The following is a 14,288-nucleotide window of genomic DNA, read 5'->3' as shown; positions in this document are numbered from 1 at the left end:
TGAGGCACAGGGTCAGACTGATTTGCATATGGCCATGTCTGAACTGGGGTGGCAGAGTGGGCTAAAGAACGGTGATGGATTAAACCCAGATCAGTTGACTGGGGGTGAGTGCTTGCAATGTTCAACACTCCGTCCATCATTTCCTTTGGTTTCTGCTTTGTTCGCCATAAGTTGGCAGGGTATGCTCAGACGTGAGTCCCTTGCTCACTTTGCCACTGGATTCAAGCAAGCCTGGATGAAGACGGCTGAAATGGCAAAAACCGGTCCTAGGAAGCTTGTTTCCGGTCCAGGGAAGACATGGCTTGGCAGTTCGGGCTGGACCGTTCCCATGAGGCACAGGGTCAGACTGATTTGCATATGGCCATGTCTAAACTGGGGTGGCAGAGTGGGCTAAAGAACGGTGATGGATTAAACACAGATCAGTTGCCTGGGGGTGAGTGCTTGCAATGTTCAACACTCCGTCCATCATTTCCTTTGGTTTCTACTAGTGGGCCTGCAGCACTGATTGTGCCACCGACATGAGTAGCCCTGAAAAGGTAACTCGGAACTGCCACTGTAGTATCTGAGTGCAGTTTAATACTGCCATGTCGACTTGGCAAGTGCACCCACTTGCCAGGCCCTACCCTTCTCTTTTCTTACATATTAGTCAAGACTAAGGTAGGTCCAAGGTACCCCTGTGGACAGGGTGCAGTGTATGTGAAAGGTAGGCCATGCCCTGGTATGTGGGGCATGCCCTGATAATGAAATACTGCCAATTTAGTTTTTCACTATTGCAAGTCCACCTATCCCTATAGGATAGAGCGGGGAGTTTGCTTATAACATCTTATAAACATAACTACCCCTGGGAACAAGGTGGGAAAATAAGGTTTAGTATGCCTGAACTCAGAACGTTAAAATGCATCTTTTAGTGAGGGTGATTTTTACATTCTCAGTTTGAAAATACCACTTTTAGAAAGTAAGTATTTTCTTGCTTAGCATCCAGTGTGCCTCTGCTGGGATGTGTATTGACTGGCAGGGGCTGGGGAGGAGCAGTGGCTCCGGAGAGTCTGGATGGGGCAGGGCTGGGGTGAATAGACCCGGGCTGTATTTAGAGTAGGGGGAGGAGATTTCCTTTCATCTGAATGGGCTTGGTCTGCCTCTGACAATGCTGTCTCCACCTCCTGCCAGGAAGCTGCACCAGAGAAGACAGAACTGGTTCTGGCTGGGCAAAGACATTCTCTGCCTCCAGAAAAAAACGATTTTGTAGTAGAAATATTAGGGCCCAGGCCCCAGAACTTTATGACTCTTTTTGACCAAGAGGACTGCCAAGAACAAGAGCTATGAGGAGGAACTACCACTTTGCTGAGTGCTTTGCTGTGTTGGCCTGCAGTGGCTGCTTCTGTCTTGGGCAGTGAAAGGACTGGACTGAAATTTCTTCAAAATCTTTATTGAGTATCTCCAAGGGCCTGAAATAGAGCTTGCCTCCTGTTCTGAAGTCTCAGGAACTGCAAAGACTTTACCAACCTCTGGTACCACTTGTGGAACCGCTGTTTCAGCTGCCACAGAGAAGGGATACGTAACTGACTCTCTCACTGACTTCGTCGCTGGCTCTGTGTCCTGACAGCACCACAGACCACACCGTCTGCATCTCGGACCGCAACCCTGGTCCCACCGACGGTGATGACCAACGCACCACACTCCGCCCTGCACCGCCTCGCGTCACTTTGCCATCCTGGTGTCACTGATGCCGTCACTGACACCCATGACGGCATTGTGGCTGGGGGCACTGCTCAAAACGCACCGCCTTGTCCCACACAGCTGTCTGGGCCAACCGACGCCAGCTCCCGCTAGCTTCCTCTGTTGCGGCATTGCAACCTGCCTGCACCACATCAAGCACCATCTTGCCCCACACTGTAAGCCTTGGTCTCACCGACGCCGTCTGGACGATCATCACAGAGCCGTTGCCTGCACCGCATTGAGAGGACACCGCACCCTGCACCGCTTTAATTTTGCAACACAACCGCGACAGTTGCCACGATCGGCTCACACCACAGTGTCAGCCACAACGAGAAAGGTACTGTTACCAAGTCTGTCCACGCCTTTGCTGACCCGTACCGACGCGGTCAGCTGGAACTGTTAGACTCTGTTGTTTACAGCATCGCAATAGCCCTGGACAGAGCTACCAACTTGTACAAACTGTGTTTTTCAAGTATTCTTTCAAAGTATACCTTTTAAAGTACTCTATTGTGGATTTATATCGTTTTGGTCTTGTTTTAAGTATATAAAATATTGGATATTTTTCTAAAACTGCTGTGGTGTCTTTTTGTAGTATTTTCACTGTATTACTGTTGATTATGTGCAAATTCGTTGCACACTGCCTCTAAGATAAGCCTGACTGCACGTGCCAAGCTACCAAGGGGGAGAGCAGGGGTTATTTTAGGAGTGTAACTCCCTTACCCTGACTAGGAAGAAGGCCCCCTCCTTGGAAAGAGGTGCAAACCCCTGCTAACTAGAGACCCCCACTTCTAACAATGTTGTGGTGTGATATAAGTACAACTCTCTCTTTCAATTTGATTTTATGTACCACAAATTGAACTTGCAAAAACGTGTATTGAAATCAGGTACTATTCTCTCATGCCCACTCCTCCACCTTGCTGATGTAAGACACTTGAATCTTTTCTTCATAGATAATAATCTTTTTATAATACAGCCTGGTACATCAAACCCCAAATATCCTATCCCATCCCACCCATGTATACTCTTCCCTCTGTTTTCCTTTAAATAACCTGTAATCTGTATTAAAAGAATCCTATTAAATCAGTGATTTCCCCCCATAATCACAAGTTGCAATGTTTGCTGGTTGATGTTCTTTTCACCTCCAAAGTTTTTCCATTTGTTCCTCAGAAGACAATTGCCATTCTGGACACTAAATCCACCATCAAATCTACTACTTTGCCATTACTACTTTGCTTTCACTTTACCGATACTCTCTCTAATTTGATGAATACCATTTCCTTCATCACCCCTGCCACGTTGCTCTTGTGTCTTCTTCATCCTACTTAGTGTTTTATTTTATTTTTCTTACCACATGCCTCTTTCTGTCTTTACACACCTACTTAAATGCCTTCATTTTCAACACATTTCAATAAGGCAATGTTGTACTATGAGGCATATTTCTTGTTGAACACCCTTGTTTTTACATCATTCCAACATTCACTATTATATTAATCTCTGATATTCTCGCTTCCTTTCACCATCTTTAGATTTTAACTACTCCCCACAATAGATACACATTTCTTTCCAATGCCAACTCTGCACACACCTTTTGGAGTGAATTCTGTACCTGTGTCATATGAATAGCCATCTCTAATGGAAATTGTTTCAAATTGTTGCAACTTAGTAATTGTTCTTGAACCATCATTGAAATTCCTCTAGCTGCTAATTAGTCTCTTATCAACTGAAACTTGGTCCCCATTGCGGCCATAGTGTATTTTAATTTTGGTATTACTATGCAAACACCTAAGCAAAGTGAAAAGTCTGGCTTAACTCTCATGAATTCCATCATGCTCCAAAGTTTAGAACGATTAACATTGTAAAAAGCACAAGAGAGGTCCATAAATGCTAAAATGAAGGCATCTCTCCTGGCTTTGACATATTGCCCAATAATGAGCAATAGACCGAGACATTGCTTAACCATACCTATTCCGGACCAGAAGCTGTATTGGACTTGGGAGAGGATGTTGCCAAATTCTCTAATCAGGATTGAATTACCCTACCCAGAATCTCAGAATCTGTGTCTGATAAAGAAATGAGTCTATAACAGCTTGGTTCAATTGTTTCCCCTTTCAGGATGTCACTAAGGGGGAAGTGATTGAAGCATGAAGAACATTTAGAATCAAAGGTACTTTAACAATGTCATGAAATAAATCCTGCAGGTCTAGATGTTTTTCTTCTAATTTGAAGGGAGTTGTCAGTATGGATGTCTAAAACATTTATAGGTGGGGACATAGATTTGTAAACAGATGCAGTTGGTCAGATTATTCTAGTGTAACACTCTCCAGAATTGACTACTATGAAAATTCCATATGTTGGGAGATAACATTACACTTTTAGAATTGGATTACATCCTGACTCTTAAGGCAATGTGAGAGTTCAGATTCGCAAAAAAGGAGGTTATTTGTTGTTCAGTAGGTGAGCTCTGAATCCACTAGGCTGATGGAAGCCTTCCACCCCCAGTGCCATAACAGCCTGCCCACTGATTCACAGGTTGCATACTATGTTGCCTGCGTATTGTCACCGAAAACACTCCTGCTGACATGGAAGAACTTTTAATGAAAAATCATTGTCTGGTGGGCTGCAGTGCCATGGTAGTTGGCACAGAGTTTGCGTCTGAGGACTCAAACAAATGCCCGAGAAATGCAGATCTAACCCTTCACAACAAAGACATTTCTCATGTTCCAGGCCGACAGCCGCCATGCCTCACTTCACAGTCTGGGTCATGGAAAACAAATGTCTTGAAGCCTATTCAAAAAAATATTTGCTTTTCAATGTTCATTATCTGTTCGGTCTGCGATAGATGTACTGCCAGTTAAATGTTTCCTTTAGCAGAGCCAGCTGAAGCTCTGCCATCAGATACTTGATGGCTCTCCCACCTCTAAAGGAGGAAGAAGAACCACATGTTTGGCAGAATCTCCCCTTAAACCAAACTCAAAATGACCCAATAGTTCTTTAGTAGGATAGATGGAAAATTGTGAAATGTTTAACAAATGCAAAGGAAACATCCCAAGCTTATTCAGGTAGCCCTGTATAGTACTTAAAGCTGTAATATTGAAATTGATGCTGTGGTAACACATTTGATGATGATATCAGGGAGCGATACAGATATGTACACTATCCAGTCACCTCTGGAGGTTTTTGCAGCCAGACTTAAAACAATGATAAAAATGCACATTTACAATATGAGTTGAGCGTAGCAACCTGTAAGTTTTGATAGAGAAAAGAAGAGTGCCACATGACTGTCAAAGGAGGTACTGCTTCCTATGTTTAAAGTGGCCATCAATCTGACTGGTAGATTTACGTTTCATGGCTAAAGTCTAATAAAGAAGAAGTTCATATGCGTGCACAGGAGTTTCACAAAGTGGAATTGCATGGGACTGAGTTGCAGCAGAGGCAGTATGGCTACCATACTTTGATGATGAGTGCCATATCAGAAATTGCAGCCTCAGGGATTTCCAAAGAGTACATAATAAGAGTAGGACTGAATTGCTAGAATTCTTTGACGCATAAGCTTTCACAGAAGATTGTTTGCATTAATGGACTGATATTACTGGATTATGATTATCCAGCCAAACTATTCAGGTATGTAGTACAGTAGGCAGTTTAAGCCTGACACAAGCAACAGTACATGTTTTGTTTTAGGTTAACCATGGTACATCAGATTTGCTAAGAAGTGCAAGCGTGCCAGGTAAAGCTAGCTTGGGTGCATTCAGTTGCTTTTAAGGGGCCAAAGGGGAAATATCATGCCCTTTGTTTCTATAGATTTCAGTCCCATGACTAGATGTTTTTGTCCATGATGAAAATTGTTAAGACCATCGCAGGCAAAGCAGAGTGTGAGTAGGACTGAGTGCCAAGAGAAATTCAGATTATTCAACCAAACTTTTTCTTGCAAAAGGTTTTTTGGCCAAGCAGTGCAGAGGATGAATTTAAGCAGTATTTAGTGTGTTAAGTGATAGCCCCTGAATTAAGAACATCTAGTATTTCTGCTGGGCAGTTTGCACCCTGAATATTGATACCAGAATATCGATGTGGCATAATATTCATGACAAAATATCAAAAATAAAATATTGCCAGGGAAGTCTTGTTTTTCCATACCTAACTCCACTCCACATACATCTACTATGGCAATATATATATATATATATATATATATATATATATATATATATATATATATATATATATATATATATATATATATATATATATATATATATATATATATATATATATATATATTACCTACTGGCGGTCGCCAGTAGGTAGTTATAGTTAGGACCACGTTTCCATAGGAAATCCGCAACATTCTATTTTGAATAACTTTGGCGCCGGTCGACGAATCCTCGCGAATTGTTCAAAATAGGTGGGGCGCTACGCTCCGCTCCTTCCCTGAAAGTCTCGGGGGGATTCGTCAAGCGGGGGCTGAGATAAAAGGGGGGTCCCAAAACGCGTTTTTCCTATGCATTTTTCCATAGGACCTTTAGACAGGGCTACAGCCCGAACGGCTGAACAGAATTACTAGAAATTTGGCAGAGAGGTAGTCCTCAGGTCAAGGAAGTGCCTTTTGTAGGTTTGGTGTAAATCTGTTCAGTAGATTCTGAGAAAATAGCCTTTAAATCAATATATGTATCTGAGCCAGCTTACGGTGCGCTTACGGTACGCTTACCGTACGCGTACGGTGGCGTGCGCGAGCACGATTCTGATTGGCTCTTAGATCTTAGTAAACATTCGAATCGGTCGAAACCAGGAAGCGGCGGCTGCCATTTCGTGTGTTTCACTCAGAAAAAAAAGAGTGATAACAAGAAAAGGGGGCAAGGAGGAGAGTTACAGACCCCCTAACATTTGTAAGGGGGTCAAAGAAGGACAGAAAAGTACAAAGAAAACATTAATTGATTTTAAAAAAAATCACGGGGTACGCGTACGGTAAGCGTACGGTAAAAAATAAAATAAAAAAAGAAATGAAAATCAGATTTAAGTGTTTAGATATTAGGGGGCTCTAAAAAGAGCCGTTGTGTTTATGAAGTGATTTTTTAGTGGTACCTACAAGTAAGTACCGATGCAGAGTCTAAGGTTCAAGAGGAAGACTCTGTTCCCTTCATCATTGAAGTGCACACCATCTCCTCTATAAATGTCTTGCATGTCATAACGCAAGTTGTTGTGGTAAATGGAACCCATACCATAGTCACGGAGGAAAGCAGAAACAGATTTGTTGACGTGCTTTCTTGCTTTGTCAATCTGCGGACAGAAATGATTGGACCAGTTCCATTTTTGCCTTTGGCATATGTTAGAAAACACAAAGGCAGTTTTAGGGAAAAGTGAAAACAGTTGTGCAAAGGTGTCCTTCATAAGCATTTCCAGACCTACCCCAGTCAAAGTGCCTAGGTCATTGCCACCACAGTGCACTATTATGAGGTCAGGGTGTTGGTTTTGCATGAAGGATTTCACCAATGGCATCAATTGGTGCCACTTTAACCCTCTCTGACCAATCCATTTAATGTCTACATTTGGCAAAGCAAGGTCTCTCACCATACCTGTTTTCTCTGCATACTTTTCACTCCAGAAGACATAGCTGTGCCCTACAATCCACACTGTGAACATCTTCAAAGGAGAACTGGGTGCACTCAGGAGGTGTAATTCAGTAGAATGGCAATATGAAAAGAAAGACAGTTTGGAAATGGAGGCATACATATTTTTTTCATAAAAAAAAGAACTGATTGGCTGTTTCATACCATTCTAGAATAAAAACTAGGCTGTATGTGTAAATTAATAGAAGCATGTTTTGTATTGGTACAGAAAAATGTGTTACCAAAGAACAGTACTATGGATTTGCTGTTAGGTTTGAAAAGTCAAGCACTCTTGCTCTGTGGAATTGAAACATTGTTTGGCAAACTTCTGACCTGACTCCACACAGCAGTGTTCCATGAGCTGTTGCTATGGTAGCAGGCAGAAGTCAAGTTGGGGGAAGGGTACTAGGCAGAAGTCAAGTTGGGGGAAGGGTACTTTTGGAAAAGGGTTGGTTTTCAACCAATAGAAATGTGTGATTACATTTGAAAAAAAGGGGCAAGCACTGAGATTTGAAACTAACATGTATATGAGTGGAAAAAGAGAGGGAAAGTTTGCCATTATCTGGTTCTGCTGAGAGGAGAGAGGTGTAAAGAACAGAGATCCTGGCTCTGATAATCTGCTGTTTGAGTGCCACATTTCTTTCACAACTAACTCATTTTAAAGGTGAGTTTAGAGTTTGAGAGGGGATGTATATGGTAAATTAAGAAATGAATAATAGAAATGCAATTCTTTTTGTTGAAGTTGTGTTTATTATTTTCTGTTTTGGGAGAAATTTAAATGTGAGGAACAAGTAAAATAATATGGACTATGTTTTCACAATAAATTAAGGTGTACTGGTATAATAAAAGAATAGTTTAAGGGTTTGAGGTTGGACTCAGTAATGCAAATACCTACAGCATCACTAAGGCTGTTTGCCCTTGCTGGAGTGTAGGCAGTCACCCAGGTTACAAATGGTGCTGGTCTGAAAAAGCAGTTTGGACATGTGCTTTTTAAAACATCTGAAAAGTGGATTCATAATGTGTCAGTCTGTAAAAGTGTTTATCACTTGCCAAAAAAAAGAGCAGTAAGTGTGCTTTAAAATTGGCAAAGAAATTTCTTTTTGTGACTAATGTGAAAACATGACTCTGTGTGCAAAGAGGAATTATAGGCAGAGATTTATTGCGTATTGCTCTGGTGATTTCACAGTTGCATTAGATGGAAAGGGGGAGCCATTTTTTGGTGCAGAAGCAGACTCTTAGCACACACCCAGCTGCTTACTATGTGGAATCATGCACAGTATTCACAAGCGAGTGGGGTTTGAGGTTTCAGTCAGTAATGCAAATACATTCAGCATCACTAAGGCTGGTTGCCCTTGCTGGAGTGTAGGCAGTCACCCAGGTTACAAATGGTGCTGGTCTGAAAAAGCAGTTTGGACATGTGCTTTTTAAAAAATCTGAAAAGTGGATTCATAATGTGTCAGTCTGTAAAAGTGTTTATCACTTGCCAAAAAAAAGAGCAGTAAGTGTGCTTTCAAATTGGCAAATAAATTTCTTTTTGTGACTAATGTGAAAACATGACTCTGTGTGCAAATAGGAATTACAGGCAGAGATTTATTGCGTATTGCTCTGGTGATTTCACAGTTGCATTAGATGGAAAGGGGGAGCCATTTTCTGGTGCAGAAGCAGACTCTTAGCACACAGCCAGCTACTTACCATGTGGAATCATGCACAGTATTCACAAGCGAGTGGGGTTTGAGGTTTCAGTCAGTAATGCAAACACATTCAGCATCACTAAGGCTGGTTGCCCTTGCTGGAGTGTAGGCAGTCACCCAGGTTACAAATGGTGCTGGTCTGAAAAAGCAGTTTGGACATATGCTTTTTAAAAAATCTGAAAAGTGGATTCATAATGTGTCAGTCTGTAAAAGTGTTTATCACTTGCCAAAAAAAAGAGCAGTAAGTGTGCTTTCAAATTGGCAAAGAAATTTCGTTTTGTGACTAATGTGAAAACATGACTCTGTGTGCAAATAGGAATTACAGGCAGAGATTTATTGCGTATTGCTCTGGTGATTTCACAGTTGCATTAGATGGAAAGGGGGAGCCATTTTTTGGTGCAGAAGCAGACTCTTAGCACACAGCCAGCTGCTTACCATGTGGAATCATGCACAGTATTCACAAGCGAGTGGGGTTTGAGGTTTCAGTCAGTAATGCAAACACATTCAGCATCACTAAGGCTGGTTGCCCTTGCTGGAGTGTAGGCAGTCACCCAGGTTACAAATGGTGCTGGTCTGAAAAAGCAGTTTGGACATGTGCTTTTTAAAAAATCTGAAAAGTGGATTCATAATGTGTCAGTCTGTAAAAGTGTTTATCACTTGCCAAAAAAAAGAGCAGTAAGTGTGCTTTCAAATTGGCAAATAAATTTCTTTTTGTGACTAATGTGAAAACATGACTCTGTGTGCAAATAGGAATTACAGGCAGAGATTTATTGCGTATTGCTCTGGTGATTTCACAGTTGCATTAGATGGAAAGGGGGAGCCATTTTCTGGTGCAGAAGCAGACTCTTAGCACACAGCCAGCTACTTACCATGTGGAATCATGCACAGTATTCACAAGCGAGTGGGGTTTGAGGTTTCAGTCAGTAATGCAAACACATTCAGCATCACTAAGGCTGGTTGCCCTTGCTGGAGTGTAGGCAGTCACCCAGGTTACAAATGGTGCTGGTCTGAAAAAGCAGTTTGGACATATGCTTTTTAAAAAATCTGAAAAGTGGATTCATAATGTGTCAGTCTGTAAAAGTGTTTATCACTTGCCAAAAAAAAGAGCAGTAAGTGTGCTTTCAAATTGGCAAAGAAATTTCGTTTTGTGACTAATGTGAAAACATGACTCTGTGTGCAAATAGGAATTACAGGCAGAGATTTATTGCGTATTGCTCTGGTGATTTCACAGTTGCATTAGATGGAAAGGGGGAGCCATTTTTTGGTGCAGAAGCAGACTCTTAGCACACAGCCAGCTGCTTACCATGTGGAATCATGCACAGTATTCACAAGCGAGTGGGGTTTGAGGTTTCAGTCAGTAATGCAAACACATTCAGCATCACTAAGGCTGGTTGCCCTTGCTGGAGTGTAGGCAGTCACCCAGGTTACAAATGGTGCTGGTCTGAAAAAGCAGTTTGGACATGTGCTTTTTAAAAAATCTGAAAAGTGGATTCATAATGTGTCAGTCTGTAAAAGTGTTTATCACTTGCCAAAAAAAAGAGCAGTAAGTGTGCTTTCAAATTGGCAAAGAAATTTCGTTTTGTGACTAATGTGAAAACATGACTCTGTGTGCAAAGAGGAATTATAGGCAGAGAATTATTGCGTATTGCTCTGGTGATTTCACAGTTGCATTAGATGGAAAGGGGGAGCCATTTTTTGGTGCAGAAGCAGACTCTTAGCACACACCCAGCTGCTTACCATGTGGAATCATGGACAGTATTCACAAGCGAGTGGGGTTTGAGGTTGGACTCAGTAATGCAAATACATTCAGCATCACTAAGGCTGTTTGCCCTTGCTGGAGTGTAGGCAGTCACCCAGGTTACAAATGGTGCTGGTCTGAAAAAGCAGTTTGGACATGTGCTTTTTAAAAAATCTGAAAAGTGGATTCATAATGTGTCAGTCTGTAAAAGTGTTTATCACTTGCCAAAAAAAAGAGCAGTAAGTGTGCTTTCAAATTGGCAAAGAAATTTCGTTTTGTGACTAATGTGAAAACATGACTCTGTGTGCAAATAGGAATTACAGGCAGAGATTTATTGCGTATTGCTCTGGTGATTTCACAGTTGCATTAGATGGAAAGGGGGAGCCATTTTTTGGTGCAGAAGCAGACTCTTAGCACACAGCCAGCTGCTTACCATGTGGAATCATGCACAGTATTCACAAGCGAGTGGGGTTTGAGGTTTCAGTCAGTAATGCAAACACATTCAGCATCACTAAGGCTGGTTGCCCTTGCTGGAGTGTAGGCAGTCACCCAGGTTACAAATGGTGCTGGTCTGAAAAAGCAGTTTGGACATGTGCCTTTTAAAAAATCTGAAAAGTGGATTCATAATGTGTCAGTCTGTAAAAGTGTTTATCACTTGCCAAAAAAAAGAGCAGTAAGTGTGCTTTCAAATTGGCAAAGAAATTTCGTTTTGTGACTAATGTGAAAACATGACTCTGTGTGCAAAGAGGAATTATAGGCAGAGAATTATTGCGTATTGCTCTGGTGATTTCACAGTTGCATTAGATGGAAAGGGGGAGCCATTTTTTGGTGCAGAAGCAGACTCTTAGCACACACCCAGCTGCTTACTATGTGGAATCATGCACAGTATTCACAAGTGAGTGGGGTTTGAGGTTTCAGTCAGTAATGCAAATACATTCAGCATCACTAAGGCTGGTTGCCCTTGCTGGAGTGTAGGCAGTCACCCAGGTTACAAATGGTGCTGGTCTGAAAAAGCAGTTTGGACATGTGCTTTTTAAAAAATCTGAAAAGTGGATTCATAATGTGTCAGTCTGTAAAAGTGTTTATCACTTGCCAAAAAAAAGAGCAGTAAGTGTGCTTTCAAATTGGCAAAGAAATTTCGTTTTGTGACTAATGTGAAAGCATGACTCTGTGTGCAAATAGGAATTACAGGCAGAGATTTATTGCGTATTGCTCTGGTGATTTCACAGTTGCATTAGATGGAAAGGGGGAGCCATTTTTTGGTGCAGAAGCAGACCCTTAACACACAGCCAGCTGCTTACCATGTGGAATCATGCACAATATTCACAAGCGAGTGGGGTTTGAGGTTTCAGTCAGTAATGCAAACACATTCAGCATCACTAAGGCTGTTTGCCCTTGCTGGAGTGTAGGCAGTCACCCAGGTTACAAATGGTGCTGGTCTGAAAAAGCAGTTTGGACATGTGCTTTTTAAAAAATCTGAAAAGTGGATTCATAATGTGTCAGTCTGTAAAAGTGTTTATCACTTGCCAAAAAAAAGAGCAGTAAGTGTGCTTTCAAATTGGCAAAGAAATTTCGTTTTGTGACTAATGTGAAAACATGACTCTGTGTGCAAATAGGAATTACAGGCAGAGATTTATTGCGTATTGCTCTGGTGATTTCACAGTTGCATAAGATGGAAAGGGGGAGCCATTTTTTGGTGCAGAAGCAGACTCTTAGCACACAGCCAGCTGCTTACCATGTGGAATCATGCACAGTATTCACAAGCGAGTGGGGTTTGAGGTTTCAGTCAGTAATGCAAATACATTCAGCATCACTAAGGCTGGTTGCCCTTGCTGGAGTGTAGGCAGTCACCCAGGTTACAAATGGTGCTGGTCTGAAAAAGCAGTTTGGACATGTGCTTTTTAAAAAATCTGAAAAGTGGATTCATAATGTGTCAGTCTGTAAAAGTGATTATCACTTGCCAAAAAAAAGAGCAGTAAGTGTGCTTTCAAATTGGCAAAGAAATTTCGTTTTGTGACTAATGTGAAAACATGACTCTGTGTGCAAATAGGAATTACAGGCAGAGATTTATTGCGTATTGCTCTGGTGATTTCACAGTTGCATTAGAAGGAAAGGGGGAGCCATTTTTTGGTGCAGAAGCAGACTCTTAGCACACACCCAGCTGCTTATCATGTGGAATCATGCACAGTATTCACAAGCGAGTGGGGTTTGAGGTTTCAGTCAGTAATGCAAATACATTCAGCATCACTAAGGCTGGTTGCCCTTGCTGGAGTGTAGGCAGTCACCCAGGTTACAAATGGTGATGGTCTGAAAAAGCAGTTTGGACATGTGCTTTTTAAAAAATCTGAAAAGTGGATTCATAATGTGTCAGTCTGTAAAAGTGATTATCACTTGCCAAAAAAAAGAGCAGTAAGTGTGCTTTCAAATTGGCAAAGAAATTTCGTTTTGTGACTAATGTGAAAACAAATGTAGTAATATATTTAAATAAAATAAAGGAATTTTTTTTTAGTTTTTTTCAGGTATTGCTGAAGAGCAGTGAACAAAATTTAAGATGCCTACAAAATCCAGAGTAAAAAAAGACCACAAAAAAAACCTATATTTGAAGACAACTGGAGGACCTAAGTTAGTTGAAGATTCTCATGTTGGGAATAAGAAAAAATCTTCTGGTAAGCAGACAAAACATTTTCTAAAAAACATATTCAAAAAAAGGAAAAATGTACAAAATGTCTGTACTGGAAAGAATGATTTCAATTGAAAAGCACAGGAAAAAATTGAGAATTTAGTTAATGCAAATATACCTTCTGCAACTAAAAAGATTAACTTAAACAGAAAAACAGCGTTTAAAGAGATACGTAGAAAAATGTTTCAGAGAAGAGTTATGTCCAATTTGATAAAGGATGTGAAGAAATATAAGCAAAAGGCTAAGTTTTATAAGAGAAAAAAAGAAATTGAAGCCATTGCAGCAAAGGCATTAGAATTAAAAAGGAAACTATTCATTTTAATTTTGAATAGGATGCGTACATTAGACAAAATGGTTAATGTACTGAAATCACATAGCAAAAGGAAAAGAGTAGTGAACAGAACAAACTTTTCTAAAGTGTTTTTAGGAAAATGGATGCATAGTTCAAGTAGTGAACCTTTTTTTAATGAAGAGAGTTATTTTCAAAGTAATAGTTTGCTGCATGCAGTTGACACCAGAGGTCGTGCTTATGAAGTGAAAAATGGTTGCATAATGGAGAAGGAGATAATGGTTCCAAGAGATGAGGTACAAGTGATGGCGGATGAGGCTATGGGGAGACGTCCTAAAGCCCCAGTGTACACTTGGAATTGTAGTAGTATTTGCACTGTGCGTCAGGAATCTATTGATAAATTTCGTGAGTTTCTAAGAGAATATAGCAAAAAAAGTGTAAAACAGAAGATTAAGGTGCTTCAAAGTTTGGATCCATGCAGAGTGAGAGAGAATACTGGTTTGCAGGGTCATTCTCTGGCTTGTCTATCTAGAAGAGTGTGTAATAGTGTTTTCCATCATTTTAGGATGCT

This window comes from Triturus cristatus, chromosome 6, assembly GCF_964204655.1.
Source record: "Triturus cristatus chromosome 6, aTriCri1.1, whole genome shotgun sequence".
Lineage (NCBI taxonomy): Eukaryota > Metazoa > Chordata > Amphibia > Caudata > Salamandridae > Triturus > Triturus cristatus.
Note: the sequence above shows the minus strand (reverse complement) of the source record.